Consider the following 5,206-nt stretch of genomic DNA (forward strand, 5'->3'; position numbering starts at 1 on the left):
GACTAAATATTTGGAAGTAATCCATGTCTCCTTCTTCCTAGTCTGTCTATGTCTAGAAGCTCATCTGAAACCTGCCCACCTTGGTGACCCTGCTGATATGTAAAATATCCATGGTATAGCTTCCAGAACCACATCAACACACAAACCACCACAGTACAACAAAGTGACAGATGAGTGGTGGGGTTTTCCCATAAAATACTTCAATATTGCAAACAAGTCATGAATTTTTTTTGCCAATTCTTCTAACTTGAGAAATGCTGAGTGTGTTCTTCTCTTTTTATTTTCTGATCTTTACCTTCTCTATGTTCAAGAGCACGTTTTTGAGTCTTAGCTAACATCCATTTGAGTGTTTTCTTTCATTCTCATGCATGATGTTCTTGACAAAATTTCTGCTCTTTGATCATTTGCATCTAATGCATGGGTTGTTGTTGTTGTTGTTAAGAGCCAACATGTCCATTCTGATTCAGAACAACTCTGTATAGAGTTTGCGAGGAGAGGCTGGTGAGTTTGAACTGTTAACCTTGTGGCTCAAACTGAACTTGCAATCCAGTACTTTACCCTACAGCACCACACCAGGATGCAACACATCTGTTCTTGAAATGGTCTTTAAATTCAGGTGAAATATACTCGATGTCATGTTTTCGCTCTTGAGGACTTGTTTTAATTTTCTTCAGTTTTAACTGGAACTTGAACATGAACATTTTAATGGGTTGTTACTCAATTGGCTCCTCGTCTTGTTTTGACTGACTATATTGAACTTCTCCATTGTTGCTTTCCACAGATGTAGTGATTTCAATTCCTATCTGGTGATTTTTTTTAAGTTGTTAGAAAAAGATATTTGTAATGAATTAATCTTGCAAAATTCTAACATGCAATCCCAAGCATTGTTTCCGTATCCAAAATGTTAGTGTTTTCAATGTTGTCATTCTAATCCCTTGTAATTTTCAATGCATCTTGATTGCAGATCTGATCAGTTTCAGATTGAAAATGATGAAAGAATTCTTCAATTTCTTTATCATTTGCATTAGTAGTTGGTGTGTAAATTTAAACAGTGTTGCTGTTGTCAGGAACTATCCAGTATGTACCATCTCATAGTGACCTACAACAGAATAAAAAACTGCCCAGTCCTGTGCAAACCTCACAGTCACTGTGATGCTTCAATCTATTACTGCTGTCTCCAATCCATCTTGTTAGGGGGATTTCCTCTTTTTTAGTGACCTCCACTGTACCAAGTTTGATGGCCTGCTACACAAATAGGTGCCTCCTGATAATGTGTCTGAAGTATGAGAGACAAAATCTGGCCATCCTTTTTCTAAGGAATAGTCTGACTGTACTTCTAACACAGATGTGTTTGTACTTCTAGGAGCCAATGGTAATTGTAATACTCCCCTCCAATGCCATAACTTAAACACATCAGTTCTTCTATGGTCTTCTTTGTTCATTGTCCAACTGTCACATACATATGAGATTACTGAAAATGCCATGGTTTGAGTCAGACATACCTTAGAACTCACACTGATATCTTTGCTCTTGAACACTTTGAAGAGGTCTTGTGAGGCAGATTTGCCTAATGCAATACATCCTTTGATTTCTTTCTTTTTTTTTTTTTTAAATAACAAAAATATTGTATACAAAATAACAACATAAACACTAAAACATATATAAAGCCACCTTGGCTTAAGATTATTCCCTCCAGGTTCATATGCAGTAGCCAAAGACTTTAAGAAAGGTGAAATTAAGCTTGGACTGAGAAAATAACAAAAACTAATGAGGTCACTCTTGCAGTTACAATTCAAACTTTCATTTCTTTTAAAGAAAAACGATAAGTCTATTGACCCAGTCTTTGAATTAATATTGGTTTTACACTCAATGGCAAAGTTTGTTCTTTGATCAGACTTTTCGGAATTTGCTGTTTTAAAATTATGAGTCAGGATGACACACCTCCGTTTTCAGAGTAATGTCTCTACACTCTAAGCTCCTGGATGGGAAGTGAGGTGTGTGTCATCTCTAAAGGGCTTCCCAGTCCTTACGTTCACGAAGCCTCTCCACTGTGGGCTTGCATAGGTGTAGTGAGGAGTGAGGACTGCATGAAGGTCTTCCCACACTCCTTACATCCATTAGGCCTCTTTCCACTGTGAATTCTTCTATGTGTACTGAGGTTTGAGGACTAACTAAAGGCTTTCCCACAGTACTTAATATATAAGGGTTTTCTCCACTGTGAGTTCTTCTATGTGTAGTAAGGGCTGAGGACCAACTGAAGGCTTTCCCACACTCTTTACACTCGTAGAGCCTCTCTCTACTGTGAGTTTGTATTTGTGCCGTGAGGGCTGAGGAATAACTGAAGGCTTTCCCACACTCCTTACATACGTAGGGCCTCTCCCCACTGTGGATTCTGCTATGTGTAGTCAGGGTGTCAGACCATCTAAAGACTTTCCCACATTCCTTACATTCATAAAGTTTGTTTGCACTGTGAGTTTTTATGTGCTGAGACAGGGACAATGCCTAACTAAAAGTTTCCCCACACTTCCTTATACCCATAAGGCCTCTCCCCACTGTGACTTTTTCTATGTGTAATGAGATTTGAGAACCAACTGAAGGCTTTCCCACATTCTGGACATTCATAGGGCCTCTCAGCACTGTGAGTTTTCATATGTGAAGTCAGGTGTGAGGAACGACTAAAAGCTTTCCCATACTCTTTACATTCAAAAGACCTCTCGCCACTGGATTTTCATATGTGCAATGGGGATTGAGGAAAGATTAAAGACATTCCCACATTCCTTACAGCCAAAAGGTTTCTCTCCACTGTGCATTCTTCTATGCATAATGATGGCCAAGGAAAACCTAAAGGCTTTACCACATTCCTTCTTTCATAGGACTTTTCCATGTAATAAACTCTTTTATATACATCGAGAAGAAAAGAATGCATACAGGCTTTACAACATCCTTCCCACCCACGGTTGTGATCCCTCTCGTGTGTCCAGAAGTGTAACAAGCTACAGAAATCTCTCCCACATTTGTCAAGTTCACAGCATTTCTCTCCAGTGAGTGCTGTCAGAGTATTCAGGTCCCCCCCCCCCCCAAATGCAATCCTTTTCACATACCTTAAATTTAGGGTGTTTCTTTCCTTTAAGAGTTTTCATGAGATGGATCAGGAGAGAGGGATGGCTGCGGGCTTCTCCACGTTCCTTACGCTGAGAGGTATCACATTTGATGTGAGATCTGGTATGATGGTCCAGGAAAGCTTTCCCATGCTCACAGTAGTCAAGTAGCACAGTACAATCTGAAATGTGACTGGTCTTTTCACACAGACTGCCTTCATTACTTTCACAGGAATTCTCCATCGTAAGACATCTCGTGTGACTCTGGAGGGTTTTGTGCCAATCTTCATTGCCAAGGGACTTGGAGCTGGACAGCCAAGTGCTCTTCTTCATTAATTGCACCATTATATGTTCACTGGATAGGTCTTCTCTACCATTCACGTTTTGAGAGAATACTGAGGCCAGGTTTCTGAAGGTTTCCATCATCACGTCTCTGTAGAGTTTCCTCTGAGCAGAATTCAGAATATCCCATTCTTCTTGGGTGAAGACCACCGCCACATCTTCAACAACCACTGAGTCCATTTTTCTTCTCCAGCTTCTCTAAGTTCAAGAAGCCACTTCAGGAAGACAGGAGTGGGGTCAGAGCCCTGAACAGTCTGGAGGCAGGTGAGTAATGTATGGTCCACACACAGCAGACAGTTCGAGCAATGAAATCTCCCGTGATTGATTACCATGTGCCTTAGAGGCATGCTAGGTCCCCAGCTGCCAGGAAGGAACCAGTTCTCTCTGCACCACACTGGAGAACATGGAACACAAGCACCACCATGCACGCCTCTCCTTTGATTTCTGGACTGCTGTTTCCATGAGTGTTGATGGTTGATCCAAGCAACATGAAGTCTTTGACAACTTCAATTTTTTCTCCATTTATCTTTATGTTATTTATTGGCCATGAATGTTTATGCATTTCATTTCATTTTTAAAAACTACCAATTTTCCTAGATTCATACTTTATATAGGCTCAGTTGGTATTTTGAGCTACGACATCTACAGTATAGGTCAAGTTAATCAAAATTTAGCAATTTATACTTGTTTCCTTTATCAAATTTCTTTATCTTCCTCTATTCCAGTTCTGATCATCAAGCTATCAAAGCTAGGTCAAATGGATACTACCTGCAAGTTTGGGCATTCTTGAACATCTCTCTTCACTTCACATCATCTGGATGCTTCATTCTCAGTTCTAGCACTCTGTGGCTAGGTCCTTTTCCATGGGCTTAGGAGTCCTCAGCTCTCACCATGCTTCAGACACATCAACCCCTCCTCTTTGCTCTCTCATCTCCAGGACAAAAAGAGTCTACAGAATGGATTCGAACTCAGCCCATTACTACCTTTCCCCCTCTTTCACTCACCAGTAGACCAACGTAGTCACCAAGGGCTTACATGCCTGCTTGTGTGTTCCCTTTGAGTTTCACACTTGGAGGGAGGTTTGTCCTGAAGGGAGTTAATTACTTGTATTGATGGCTCTCTGGGGAACAACTTACTTGCTCTTGTAGTAGCCAATCAGACTGCCATTTTTGTTCTAGATTTTTCCTGCTGGTCTTCCTTTCAAGAAATATCTTCTGTTCCTCTTGCCGCTCCAGGTTGGTCTGCATGTTCTTTCAAGTGGGAATGCCCCACTTCAGAAGGTTCTGGATGGAGCTCAGGATTCCATGTAAGGTCCTATACACTACAAAGGCTCCACAAAAAGCCTATTTCACTACTGAACCTCTTTTAGGTATTCCAATCAGTTATAGGCTGATGATGGACTTACAAGTTTTCTGTAATCATATTTCCAAATATTCCTTTCTATTGGACTCAAGAGTCTATTTTACAACAGCAATCAAGAGAAACCAACGTTCCTAAGACAGTCAAGTGTCTTAACATTATTTCCCCTCTATTACCCATGCTGAGTATGCCTCAATCCCTGCATCACAGAGCACTGTTATTCCAAGGTTGAGCATGCATCACTATTTACCTCTGTCCCATTTAACCCATGCAAACCTACCTAAGTGTTGCCCTATCTACCTTGTTCCTCCATCCCCTTCCCTTTCTTGTATATTACCTTCCCCAAAACCCAAACTATGTTGTGTCTGTTCTCTAACCTGTGCCCTACCATCCCCTCCCTACCACCC

General features: G+C 40.8%; 1 pseudogene; it reads right to left on the bottom strand.

Moving 5' to 3' along the window:
• Positions 1 to 3,620, bottom strand: part of LOC102841859 — an 8,344-nt pseudogene extending 4,724 nt beyond the window's left edge.
• Between the last annotated feature and the right edge of the window lie 1,586 nt (positions 3,621 to 5,206).

The sequence above is a fragment of the Chrysochloris asiatica genome, unplaced genomic scaffold (assembly GCF_000296735.1).
Source record: "Chrysochloris asiatica unplaced genomic scaffold, ChrAsi1.0 scaffold00082, whole genome shotgun sequence".
Classification (NCBI taxonomy): Eukaryota; Metazoa; Chordata; class Mammalia; order Afrosoricida; family Chrysochloridae; genus Chrysochloris; species Chrysochloris asiatica.